Source organism: Panulirus ornatus, chromosome 1 (assembly GCF_036320965.1).
Source record: "Panulirus ornatus isolate Po-2019 chromosome 1, ASM3632096v1, whole genome shotgun sequence".
NCBI lineage: Eukaryota > Metazoa > Arthropoda > Malacostraca > Decapoda > Palinuridae > Panulirus > Panulirus ornatus.
In genome coordinates, this window is record NC_092224.1 from 56,851,743 (window position 1) to 56,866,383 (window position 14,641).

At 41.4% G+C, this 14,641-nt stretch overlaps 1 protein-coding gene across 3 annotated transcripts in view; it reads left to right on the forward strand.

Moving 5' to 3' along the window:
• cdm (importin-13-like protein cdm) overlaps positions 1 to 14,641 on the forward strand; it is a 312,820-nt gene that overhangs the window by 87,816 nt on the left and 210,363 nt on the right. The window contains exon 1 of one of the 3 annotated variants that reach the window (XM_071662684.1): positions 4,714 to 4,839. The exons of 1 other annotated variant lie outside the window; for it this stretch is intronic. The gene's annotated coding sequence lies outside the window, so the exon portion shown is untranslated. Of the gene's footprint in view, positions 1 to 4,713; positions 4,840 to 14,641 lie in introns of those variants that run through there. One more of the 3 variants, XM_071662703.1, reaches the window with a different exon arrangement.

Below are 14,641 nucleotides of genomic sequence, written 5' to 3' on the forward strand. Positions count from 1 at the left end.
CCCTCCACCTCCGACACATATATCCTCTTGGTCAATCTTTCCTCACTCATTCTCTCCATGTGCCCGAACCATTTCAAAACACCCTCTTCTGCTCTCTCAACCACGCTCTTTTTATTTCCACACATCTCTCTTACCCTTACATTACTTACTCGATCAAACCACCTCACACCACATATTGTCCTCCAATATATATATATATATATATATATATATATATATATATATATATATATATATATATATATATATTTTATATTTTATTATACTTTGTCGCTGTCTCCCGCGTTTGCGAGGTAGCGCAAGGAAACAGACGAAAGAAATGGCCCAACCCCCCCCCCCATACACATGTATATACATACGTCCACACACGCAAATATACATACCTACACAGCTTTCCATGGTTTACCCCAGACGCTTCACATGCCCTGCTTCAGTCCACTGACAGCACGTCAACCCCGGTATACCACATCGCTCCAATTCACTCTATTCCTTGCCCTCCTTTCACCCTCCTGCATGTTCAGGCCCCGATCACACAAAATCTTTTTCACTCCATCTTTCCACCTCCAATTTGGTCTCCCTCTTCTCCTTGTTCCCTCCACCTCCGACACATATATCCTCTAGGTCAATCTTTCCTCACTCATCCTCTCCATGTGCCCAAACCACTTCAAAACACCCTCTTCTGCTCTCTCAACCACGCTCTTTTTATTTCCACACATCTCTCTTACCCTTACGTTACTCACTCGATCAAACCACCTCACACCACACATTGTCCTCAAACATCTCATTTCCAGCACATCCATCCTCCTGCGCACAACTCTATCCATAGCCCACGCCTCGCAACCATACAACATTGTTGGAACCACTATTCCTTCAAACATACCCATTTTTGCTTTCCGAGATAATGTTCTCGACTTCCACACATTCTTCAAGGCCCCCAGGATTTTCGCCCCCTCCCCCACCGTATGATCCACTTCCGCTTCCATGGTTCCATCCGCTGCCAGATCCACTCCCAGATATCTAAAACACTTCACTTCCTCCAGTTTTTCTCCATTCAAACTCACCTCCCAATTGACTTGACCCTCAACCCTGCTGTACCTAATAACCTTGCTCTTATTCACATTTACTCTTAACTTTCTTCTTCCACACACTTTTCCAAACTCAGTCACCAGCTTCTGCAGTTTCTCACATGAATCAGCCACCAGCGCTGTATCATCAGCGAACAACAACTGACTCACTTCCAAGCTCTCTCATCCCCAACAGACTTCATATATATATATGTATGTATATATATGTATGTATGTATGTATGTATGTATGTATGTATGTATACTGGGGTAGGGTAGAAAGAATTTTACTTCCTTAATCCTTGCGTATTGTCGAAAGTAACTAAATGGGGGAGTTCTGGACCCCCCCCCCCATTTGTTGCATTTCAGTTACTTAAAGACGAAAGAGAAGGAGCCAAGCGGGGGGTGCTCATCCTCCTCGGAGGCTCAAACTGGGGTGTCAAAATGTGCGTGGATGTAACCAACATGAGAAGAGAGATAAGTAGTGTGCTTGAGGAAAGTAACCTGGATGTTCTGGCTCTGTGTGAAACGAAGCTTAAAGGTAATAGGGGACAGTGGTTTGGAGGTGTCTCAGGAGTAAAGCCAGGAGCTGGTGAGAGGACGAGAGCTATGGAAGAAGAAAACACCAATCCTGAAGCAGGAGTTTTTCTAGATTGATGTAAGTAAAGTTGAGCGTGAATGGCGAGAGATGGGTGATTATTGGTGCTTACGCACCTGCTCATGAGAGGCAAATGTTTTGGGAGCAGCTGAGTGAGTATCAGCAATTTTGATGTATGAGACCGGGTATTACCGATGGATGATGGTTATTAGTGATGGGTGTTGTTTTCAGATTTTCTCATCACATGTATTGCTTCATTAGAGAAAGTGTGAATGAAACGTCCCATGTTCGTTTTCACTCAATTCCTGATATTCGTGAGAAGTTATGGATGGGCACCCTAACAGGAGGACCCTGCCGATCGCACTGCCACGCACGGACTTGGCGGGAACTTGATCCCTCGATCAAGGTATTACCTACATTGCCGCTCTCTTTTATAACGCTTCATCTTGTGGTCAGTTGCTGTTTGGTTCCTTATACATTGTGTTGCATAATTTTTATTCAATTTGCCTGAATATGGGCGGTGTTCATGTGCCCGAAATGTCTCATGTATTTCAAGTGTAAAGTGAAAATCAAAATAGATCATTCACTTCACGCAGTATCTGAAGAAACATAATGTGTGGCGAAATAGAAAAAAAAAAAGAAAGAAAAAGATAATGTGATGAATATGTATTGATCTTGAGAGAGAGAGAGAGAGAGAGAGAGAGAGAGAGAGAGAGAGAGAGAGAGAGAGAGAGAGAGAGGCCATCAGTACAATTATGTCCCATATACTCTCAACTTTACATTTCTGATTGGTGCCATTCTCTCCTGTCCATCACATCTCACCCATCCATCAGCTCTCATCCACCTCCATCACTCATTCCTATTTCCTGTCATCCACCTCCTTCATTCGCCCACACTTCTCATCCACCTCCGTCACCCATTCATCACCTCTCACCCTCTTCCATCATCCGTCCACGCCACCTCACATTCCATAACTTCACCCAGTCACACCGCCTCTTATCCACCTTTCTTGCTCATCCACGCCACCTGTCATCCACCTCCCATACCATTTCCCATCCACCATCCTCACCCGTCCACACCCATTCTCATCCACCACCCTCCCATCCACACCACCTCTCATCCACCTCCCACACCGGTTCACACCACCACTCATCTACCTCCCTCACCTAAACCACACCACCTCTCATCCACCTTCCTCCTCCGTCCACACCACCTCTCATTCACCTCCCTCACCCATCCACACCACCTCTCATCCACCTCTCCACCCATCCACACCACCTCATCCACCTCCCTACCCATCCACACCACCTCATCCACCTCACTTCCATATCCCCACCACCTCTAATGCATCTCTCTCAGTCATCCACACCACCTCTTATCCACCTTCCTTCAGTGTCATTACCACCTGTCATCCACATTCACCCATCCACTAACCTCAACCATCCAGCCCACGTCTCATCCACCTCCCTTTCTGTCCATACCATCGCTCATCCACCTTCCCTGCCCCTCTTATGCATCTCCCTCAATCATCCACCTTCCTCATTCATCCACCCCACGTTTCATTCACCTACTTCACCCATCCACACCACCTCTCATCCACCTCCGTCCATCCAATCCACCTCCCTCACCCATTCACACCACCTCCGTCCATCAAATCCACCTCCCTCATCCATCCAATCCATCACCCTCTCCCATCCACTCCATCTATTTTCACCTTTCTACCCTATCCACACATTTTATCCTCCTCCCTTACCCCTCCATCATCCACCTCCCTCATTCATCCACACCACCTCCCTCACTCATCCGCTCCATCTCTCATTCACATTCCTCTATCGCCAAACCTCCCTATTGGTCCTCTTCACTCGTCCTCGTGTTTTACCTCATCCGCCAGTCCTCACTCATGGCCTACCTCAACCACCAGTGCGGCCTCAAGTCATGCCTCACCCGCCAGTCTACCCCCATGCTTCCTTAACCTTCCAGTCCAGTCTCATTTCCTTCCTCATTCCTCGGTTTGGCCTCGTGGCCTCCCTCACCCGCCAGTCAGTCGCATGTCCTGCCACATCCGCCAGTCTGGCCTCCCTCTTTCGCCAGTTGGCCTCATAGCCTCCCTCACCTGCCACTCAGACTTCATGTCCTCCCTCACCCGCCTGTCCGCCTCCAGGACCTCCCTCACCCGCCAGTCTGTCTTCACGGCTTCCCTCATCTACTAGTCTGGCCTCATGTGCTTGATTTTTTACCCACCAGTCCTTCTTCATGGCCTCTCTCACCTACCAGTCTGGCCTCATGGTCTGCTTCACCCGCCAGTCCGGCCTCATGGTCTACCTCACCCGCCAGCCCCTTGTTAGGACTCTCCCAGCGCGCCGGTCCACCCTCATCACTTCCCTCACCCGCCAATCATCCTCATTAGCCTCCCCCACTCGCCAGTCCACCCTGTGACCCTCATCACCTCCCTCATTCTCCCAGTTTCCTTCTCGGACCTTTTCTGAGCCATCCTCATCACCTCACCATAAGTTCACCTCTTAAGTGCTCTCTCTATCCTGGCGAAACCACTGGACGTACCTGATTAGTATCAAATTAATTATGTGAAATAGGATACAAACGCAGTTTCGCTGCTCCTGACCCTTCCTAAACTTTCAGTTATTCATTACATGCATTAGTGTTGCGAAATACCAACCTTGGTCACCGCCAACGTAAATCTGCCAAGTTTAAGAAATTACGCAAATAAGGCTATGTGTAATCATATTTTATGAGTATTTAATTCTTATTGATCCCGTCACACTTATGAACCTGTTTAATGATCCAGAGGGGAAGGGTAGGTATCTCACCAAAGCACAATGGGGCCCCTTTCAGTCTGTTGAAACACTAAACCTTTTAAGCGGATTTAAAGTGTATTTCACGCCATCGCTGGATGCTAATCCTCAGGTCGAGTTCACAGGTGGTACTTTGACATCTAATATATATGATAATTACTTGTATGACCATTTTGAGTTCAGCATATACGCGTACGTCCTGAATTGAGTGGTATAACATAATAAAACTGAAATGAGTTACGTGGTTACAGAAATATAGTCGATAAAAGCATTAACGTAAGTTAGAAAAGAACCATCAAACCAGTTATTCCATGAGCAGCATCGAAGAAAGTAAACAGAAACAGCGGCCGGGATGGAATAAGCATTTTGTGAGTTAAAGATAATTGGTTTTGACCTGTATACTAGTGTCAACACACAGACAGCCAAGACAACGTGCAGAAATGTTGAATATGACTAGTTGGTAATGGTAATTCTTGGTTGAAAGTGATGTATTACCGACAGATCGGTTGGACCCCCTCCTGAGCAAGCTTGAGCAGAGCGGTTTCTTCAGCATTACGATGTGTGCACTTGGCAGAAGAGTACTCTTTTTGACAAGCTTGCCTTTTTGATAAATCACTTGATCTTTGTGGAATGGTATACAATGATTCTTGGAAGGATAATGGCAAGATTAGTTTGTGCTGTCATATTGTCATCAAGACTAAAGACCATCATAAAGTTGTTACATTCAGTACCTCATTTTACCGCATTGTTATTCTGGAGAATTATGGTCATGTGTACCTGTTGGGTATATTGAGTCTTTAATAGCCATTACTAATATAAATTAGCTTCATATTTGTTTGAAATTGTTGACTCATGCTGTCAGTACTTTAAAGAATTTGGCTGAACGGTGTTTGTTACAATTTGCAAAGGCATTGCCAAGGTACCCCATTATTGTTGACAAAAGAATTTAGAAAATTAGAAAGAGAATGTAAGCTGTAAAAAGCTCCCTTTAGATTGAATTGCTTAAGATGGCAGTTTACTCTTATTAACAATTTATGCAATGACAAACTTCCCCAGTGAGACAGTGTTAAATCAGTTTACTTATTTATGGGTATGCCTTTATTTACTGCTATTGATGAAAAAAGTGAGTGCTAGTTTAGGGACATATTAGAAGTAATTCTGGATTTGAATGGAATTCATATCATTGTTCCATAAGGAACTTACTGGAAATGATTTAGATGGGAATTGTGATTCTTGTTATACTGGAAGTGATTGAAAGACAAGATGATGAGCTGAAATGAGATTAAAGTAAGTGAATCATTAGTATAATTCTACAGAACTTAAGAAAACTTACCTACTTTTACCTGGGGACTGAGATTGACCTAATATTTAGTATTATAGATAATGTATACCAAAGACATTGCCCTCACTTCTGACATAATGGTTGCATGCAGTTGGAGGAAGCAAACACGCCAGTCACCTAATACACTAATTAGACAAACTTCACAACTCTTGAATGGAAACATTGTTGCATTCACGTTTTCCCATAATAACATTGAAGATACAGTAAGTATAGTTTGCTGGGGGTAAGTCAGGTGAGGTTTCATAGATTCTGTTGATTTCTGGAAGTTTTTACATTCGTCCTCACATTTTTCCAGATTATGTTAAGTGTCCCCACTATGATATCCAAAACAGAAGGGTCAAAACTATTGCTACAATTCAAGTTCCTAGTCTAAATAACATAAGCTAAGTATAAGAAATTGAGTGATAAGTGTTCCCTCCAAATCCTTAAGATATTCCTTTGGTGCTCATAAACTGAAACTTTACTGTTACTGATGAAATTACATTATATATTTCAGCAAATATAATAGATATCAGTAAACTTTTATTTTAGGCAGGGAAATAACTAATGTATTTGGAAAAGTGCATAGCAGTGTACTCGATAAACTCTAGAAGTGGTTTAGAATGGTGCTTTGTTATTTTGGATATTTTGTCTTGTAATAATTAGTGATAATATGGAGGTCTCTGAAGGTCAGGAGAAAGCTTGGGGATGATTAACAGTAAAGAAGTTGAAGTATGTTGATTAGCAGTAAAGTAGATAAAATACATATAAATTGAAACCTTGAAAATCTCACCTAAATTCTAGCAAGCAAGATGTATAGTAGAAGTAAACTAGTACTAATGCGTTGCGTTGCTTGGGACCTGATTAGAATAACACCATGTGAAGGGAGCCTCTAGCTTTATTTTGATGTTTGCAATATTCACATTTTTTGGCAGTTATCACAGTGCTGAAATCATGGGTTTCTTGTATGTTTTGAATAGAACTACTAAAATGAAGATTAGGCTTGGTGATAGTTATTGTTTCATCCTGATTTACGTAACTTAGTTTCTTAGTTCCACTGCCATATTGATTATTGTATATTTTGCAGAATGTTTTTTTGGATATTAAGGTTTATTATGGAGAGTATGATGGGAATAATTTTTTTGTCTTGAGATGATAGATAAGTTGAATGTAAGGAGGGCTGTGAAAATCAAGGAAATGGGTCAGTTAGTTTCATGTACCATAGCATTAGCTACAGCAGGTAAGACATTCAGAGAAATCAACAAAATATAGACAAAGCTCATCTAGCTTTGCTTAGGAGTTTTGTTTACCATAATTTTCAATATTTTAGTTGAAATATACTAATCATTGCTGAACTGGTTGTTTGCACTGGGAAGAAGTGAGCGCTCACAGCTTAAAAAGTTTAGACAAGTGACCATAACAATCACACTGTTTTCACATAACATTGACATCAAGGAAATTTTTGTGATTAGGGGAAAGTGGGTGAGATTTCCTTAGGTTCTGAATTATAGGTGTTTTACTTAGTGTGAATTCTGGGTGTTTTACTTAGTGGTATGTTACCCTAACTTTATATACACCCTAATATCACTGCCCACCATTAACTTTGAAGTCTTGGAAAAAAAAGACAGTAAGTGTGCTCCCTGATCTTAATTTCATAGTTATATATAGATCTAGATTATGCAATTAAATAAGGCAGCAGGGCTAAAGCAACATGTTACCTTTTTATTCTTATTATTTTTTTTTTTTTTTGGGTGGGTGCATACAGCACTACGAGAGGAACTGATTAAGGTGAAAGAAAAACTTATGAATGAACTTTTAACTCAGTAGCAGTGGTTTAGAAAAGTGTTGGTATGATATGACATTAAGTAATCCAGTAAAGGTAGATACGGTGATATTTCTGATGTAATAGTGCAGGTTGATCAAATGTTATTAAGCCAATATTGTTTATTGTCCTTGCTCCACTTCATTATTGGTTTTGTAACTTATTCTTACCATAAGTTAGGAGAGTTTCATGATTTCTTTCATTGATATAGGGAAGGGTCAGGAGGCTAGGGGGTTTTGGTCATGAGATATCACATTTGTATGGTGTGTGAGTTTCTGATTATAAAAGTTATTCTTATGTAGGAAACTCATTATATTCAGTAATAAAGTGGGTTAAGAAAAGTGATTAACATCGCAAAATGCTGACTGATCCATTGGTGGTGATATACCAGTAAATTGATGGTTGTGTTGTAGATAAGTGATAGTGTGGAGGGCTATGAAGATCAGGGAAATGGTGAGTTAGAAGTGAGTAAAACACTTGTATTAGTTAACAGTATATGAAAACCTAACCCTAACTTCACCCAGCATCCAGATTTGTTTTACTTTTTTTTCTTTTTAATACTGTTTTGGTCATGCTATCATTCACTTGCTGGAAGGTTTGGGCTGTTATTGATAATAATTACTGTTTGTTGTCTATGGGAAGAGAGTGTTACTTCTGTGGTGCCCCATCTGTATAGCATCTTATTTTTTTTTATACACACACATACACACCAGCTTATGGTGGGTACTTATTTTTTGACCAGCCTGACAGGGAAGGATGAACAGCTGGGTTGAATCACAGCCAATTTCCCTGTCTGAGATGTGAACACAGAGCTGTTAGATTAGCAGTTTGCTGACCAGTACACTATGGAGGCTTGGGTATGTTTGTATCTTCACAGAACTGTCCCACTGAAAGTAACTGCCGGTAGTTTAGCCCCTCTCTTCTCATTACCTTTTGAATATGAATGATATAGTTTCACAATGATACTTGTAGTGTATGAAGAGTAGATTAAGACAGTCTTTACTTTTATATGGTACTTGAGATGACACAGGCAAGTGAAGGTCCAAATCAAGGCCATCTCAGGTCTGTGGAACCTGGATGTGAATAGGTAGCTGTGGTTTTGGTGCATTACACATGGCAACTAGAGACTGAGTACGAATGAATGTTGCCTTTTTTGTCAGTTTCCCTGGCACTACCTCGCTGAAGTGGGGATATCGATGCTGTTTCCTGTGAGGCGGGGTAGTGCCAGGAATGGATGAAGGCAAGCAAGTATGAATATGTACATGCATATGTATGTAAATGTCTGTGTGTGTGTGTGTATGTATATGGGCAATTATGTATGTAAATGTGAATAAGAGCAAGGTTATTAGGTACAGTAAGGTTGAGGGTCAAGTCAATTGGGAGGTGAGTCTGAATGGAGAAAAACTGGAGGAAGTGAAGTGTTTTAGATATCTGGGAGTGGATCTGTCAGCGGATGGAACCATGGAAGCGGAAGTGGATCATAGGGTGGGGGAGGGGGCGAAAATCCTGGGAGCCTTGAAGAATGTGTGGAAGTCGAGAACATTATCTCGGAAAGCAAAAATGGGTATGTTTGAAGGAATAGTGGTTCCAACAATGTTGTATGGTTGCGAGGCGTGGGCTATGGATAGAGTTGTTCGCAGGAGGATGGATGTGCTGGAAATGAGATGTTTGAGGACAATGTGTGGTGTGAGGTGGTTTGATCGAGTAAGTAACGTAAGGGTAAGAGAGATGTGTGGAAATAAAAAGAGCGTGGTTGAGAGAGCAGAAGAGGGTGTTTTGAAATGGTTTGGGCACATGGAGAGAATGAGTGAGGAAATATTGACCAAGAGGATATATGTGTCGGAGGTGGAGGGAACGAGGAGAAGAGGGAGACCAAATTGGAGGTGGAAGGATGGAGTGAAAAAGATTTTGTGTGATCGGGGCCTGAACATGCAGGAGGGTGAAAGGAGGGCAAGGAATAGAGTGAATTGGAGCGATGTGGTATACCGGGGTTGACGTGCTGTCAGTGGATTGAATCAAGGCATGTGAAGCGTCTGGGGTAAACCATGGAGAGTTGTGTAGGTATGTATATTTGCGTGTGTGGACGTATGTATATACATGTGTATGGGGGTGGGTTGGGCCATTTCTTTCGTCTGTTTCCTTGCGCTACCTCGCAAACGTGGGAGACAGCGACAAAGCAAAAAAATATATATATATATATATATATATATTTTTTTTTTTTTTTTTTTTTTTTTACCTCGTCGCTGTCTCCCGCGTTTGCGAGGTAGCGCAAGGAAACAGACGAAAGAAATGGCCCACCCCCCCCCCCCATACACATGTACATATATATATATATATATATATATATATATATATATATATATATATATATATATGTATATGTATATATATATGAATGGATGGGCCATTCTTCATGTGTTTCCTAGCGCTACCTCGCTAATGCAGGAAACAGTGATTATATATAACAAATGTAGGAAGTGGTTGAGGTACAAAATTGGGAGGTGAAGTTGATGGAGAAATGGGAAATAAGATTTTGAGGATTCGGTGGCCTGAACATACTAGGGGTGGAAAGGTGTGCAAATAGGAAAATGAGTGAGTGAATTGGAATGTATGTTAAGATATGGGTTCGACAGTTTCTGGTTCAGTGGATTGATTCGCAGGGGCCTGGATGTGCTGGAAATGGGTGAGACTTGTGGTTGGTGTGCATTAACAACATGATAAGCTTGAGAGACGAAATGTGAATGTTTGTGGCCTGTTGTGGTTTTTCCAGTGTTACATGTGTCGAGGCAGGCGGGAGGAGGGTGCCATTTACGTGGAAAGATGGTAAAAGGGATGGTAATAGATGAAGCAGCAGGATAATGAATTACTGCATGTGGGTATATTGACTGCTGTATGGTATAAAGTTGAAGATGTATAGGTATGATATTTGCGTATGTTACGTTTATGTGTATATACATCTGTATGTGGGTGGAAAGGGTAAGAAAGATGTGTGGTAATAAAAAGTGTGGTTGAGAGAGCAGAAGAGGGTGTATTGAAATGGATTGGTCACATGGACAGAATGAGTGAGGAAAGATTGACAAAAGAGGATATATGTTTCAGAGGTGGAGGGAATATGAAGTGGGAGACCAAATTGGAGGTGGAAGGATGGAGTGAAAAAGATTTTGAGCGATCGGGGCCTGAACATACAGGAGGTGAAAGGTGTGCAAGGAATAGAGTGAATTGGAATGATGTAGTATATCGGGTTCGACGTGCTGTCAGTGGATTGAATCGGCATGTGGGGCCTGGTTGTGGAAAGGGAGCTGTGGTTTCGGTGCATTACACATGACAGCTAGAGACTGAATGTGAATGAATGTGGCCTTTGTTGTCTTTTCCCAGTGCTACCATGTGCACACGCAGGGGGAGGGGGTGCCATTTCACGTGGAGTAGCGTAGCAACGGGAATGGATGATGGCAGCAGGTATGAATACATGCATGTGTTTATATGTCTGTGTATGTATATGTTGAAATGTATAGGTATGTATATTTGCGCATGTGGGCGTTTATGTATATACATCTGTATGTGGGTGGGTTGGGCCATTTCATCTGTTTCCTTGCACTACCTTGCTAATGTGGAAGACGGCAATTAAGTATGATAATAGTAGTAATAACAATAATAATATTAATACAGATAGAGTTGTGCAGAGGAGGATGGATGTGCTGGAAATGAGATGTTTGAGGACAATATGTGGTGTGAGGTGGTTTGATCAAGTAAGTAATGAAAGGGTTAGAGAGATGTGTGGTAATAAAAAGAGTGTGGTTGAGAGAGCAGAAGAGGGTGTTTTGAAATGGTTTGGTCATGTGGAGAGAATGAGTGAGGAAAGATTGACAAAGGGGATAGATGTGTCAAAGGTGGAGGGAATGAGGAGAAGTGGGAGACCAAATTGAAGTGGAAAGATGGAGTGAAAAAGATTTTGAGTGATCGGGGCCTGAACATGCAGGAGGGTGAAAGGCGTGCAAGGAATAGAGTGAATTGGAATGATGTGGTATACCGGGGTCGACGTGCTGTCAGTGGATTGAACCAGGGCATGTGAAGGGTCTGGGGTAAACCTTGGAAAGTTGTGTGAAGCCTGGATGTGGAAAGGGAGCTGTGGTTTTGGTGCATTATACATGACAGCTGGAGACTGAGTGTGAACAAATGTGGCCTTTGTTGTCTTTTACTAGCGCTACTTCGCGCACATGCTTGGGGAGGGGGTTGTCATTTCATGTGTGGCAGGTTGGCGACGGGAATGAATAAGGGCAGACAGTATGAATTATGTACATGTGTATATATGTCTGTGTGCGTATATATGTATGTATATGTTGAGATGTATAGGTATGTATATGTGCGTGTGTGGACGTGTATGTATATACATGTGTATGTGGGTGGGTTGGGCCATTCTTTCGTCTGTTTCCTTGCGCCACCTCGCATGCGGAAGACAGCGACAAATTATAATAAATGAATAATTCATAGTTGCTGCCTTTATTCATTACTGTACATGCACATATACATATCAACATATACACAGACATGTATTCACCATCATACACTGTCTGTAGCTTAGACATCAACAGGTCATACAGATATCTCTTGTCATACCCATATAACATGTAAAATGGGGTGTCACATATAGTGGAATAATACGAAGCATTAATGGCACTTTGTACATCAGAGATTCATCCCAATGAATATTTTGAAAATCAGTAGTTACTCTTAAGAGTTTCTAACACCTTATGATTCAGCCTCTCGGCTAATCCATTTAATGTTGGGTGAAGAGAGGCAGTGTTAGTCTCCCTTATGTTATACTTTACACATGATTCTTCCATGAGTTTATTGTTAGGTTTTCCTCCATTATCTGTAATTAGAACTCTTGATGCACTGTGGCGACCCAAGATGCTTTCTTTAAGCACCTTAACAATAGTTTTAGCAGTTTTGTTTGGTAATGGAACTAGTTCACAGTGCTGAGTAAATGCATCTATCACAACATGCAAGTATCTGTTTCCTTGATGATTCTGACAATCTTGACAGTGCATCCATAGAAACTCTCTCCCATGGTTCCATGACCTCGGGTTATAGCAAAACTGGATTAGGTACAATTACATTGCCTTTTATACTTGTTACATATGGAGCATTTGTCAATGTACTTTGCTTTGCCATCTTAAGCCAAAAGTACTTAAACGAGTCTACATAATGCATATATCTGTACCCAGATGAGCTGCTTGGGGTATATCATGCTTCGTGACTAACATCTCAGGTACTAAGATAGTTGGTATAACTAACTGTAGAACGGTATAAGTAGGTGTTCGTAGTTTTACTTCCCTATACAGTATTTCATCGTGTAAGAGAAATTCCATAATCAGAACAGGGGGTTTAATTGTCAAGTTGGTTGTCTCCTTACATAAATACTTTATCACCTGTGACCAGACTGGGTCATTCTATTGCTCCTCCCTTAGCTCCTCTATATCTAAGGCAGGATACTGAGTTATTGGTGCTATATTCCTTGACAGTGCATCTGCCATGATGTTTTATTTTCCATCTTAGTCTTCCTCCTCATTTGCTTTCATTAGCTCAACAGAATTCATTCTGGAAATAGATGATGAAGCATTGCTTGGAAATTATTGCCCATTTCGCTTAATGTCTGTAGTTGGGAAACTTACAGAAACTACCAATCATATAAGATTATAAAACATTTCCAATAAAATTGACATCTGCATGATTTCTTTTATGAAATATCAACATGCATGATGTAGGTAAAGCAGTTGATGCCATTTATTTAGATTTTCAAGAAAACACTTGGTAAAGTTCCATATCACAGGTTACTAACAAAATTTAAGTCACATGGAATAGATACGGTTGCACTTTGATGGTAAACAGAGTAGTAATTAATGGTCAAGCTTCTGAATGGTTGGATGTAAGAAGTGGTGTGCCACAGGAGTCAGTCTTGGGATTGGTTCTCTTTTTTTAATATATATTAATGATATTGATAATGGACTTCACTGTAACATATCAACTTCATGATAATAATTTGGGAATTTATCTATAACAGAAACTGAACGGTTGCAGCTTCAAACAGATGGGTTGGGCTAACAGCTGGCAAATGAATTTTAGTATTGATAAGTGCAAAATTTTACATATTGGTAATGAAAATCCCTGGGGATAGGGGAGAAAGAATACTTCCCACTCATTCCTCACGTGTTGTAGAAGGCGACTAAAGGGGATGTATTTTAACTTTCTAAAAGGGGAAACAGAAGAGGGCTCAGATTGGGGTGTCTAAATGTGTGTGGATGTAATCAAGATGAGAAAAAAGGAGAGATAGGTAATATGTTTGAGGAAAGGAACCTGGACATTTTGGCTCTGAGTAAAACGAAGCTCAAGGGTAAAGGGGAAGAGTGGTTTGGGAATGTCTTGGGAGTAAAGTCAGGGGTTGGTGAGAGGACAAGAACAAGAGAAGGAGTAGCACTACTTCTGAAACAGGAGTGGCGGGAGTATGTGAAAGAGTGTAAGAAAGTAAACTCTAGATTGATATGGGTAAAACTGAAAGTGGATGGAGAGAGATGGGTGATTATTGGTGCATATTCACCTGGGCATGAGAAGAAAGATCATGAGAGACAAGTGGTTTGGGAGCAGCTGAGTGAGTGTGTTAGTAGTTTTGATGTTCGAGACCGGGTTATAGTAATGGGTGATGTGAATGCAAAGGTGAGTAATGTGGCAGTTGAGGGAATAATTGGTATACATGGGGTGTTCAGTGTTGTAAATGGAAATGGTGAAGAGCTTGTACATTTGTGTGCTGAAAAAGGACTGGTGATTGGGAATACCTGGTTTAAAAAGAGATATACATAAGTATACATATGTAAGTAGGAGAGATGGCCAGAGAGCATTATTGGATTATGTGTTTATTGATAGGCACGCGAAAGAGAGACTTTTGGATGTTAATGTACTGAGAGGTGCAACTGGGGGGATGTCTGATCATTATCTTGAGGCGAAGGTGAAGATTTGTAGAGGTTTTCATAAA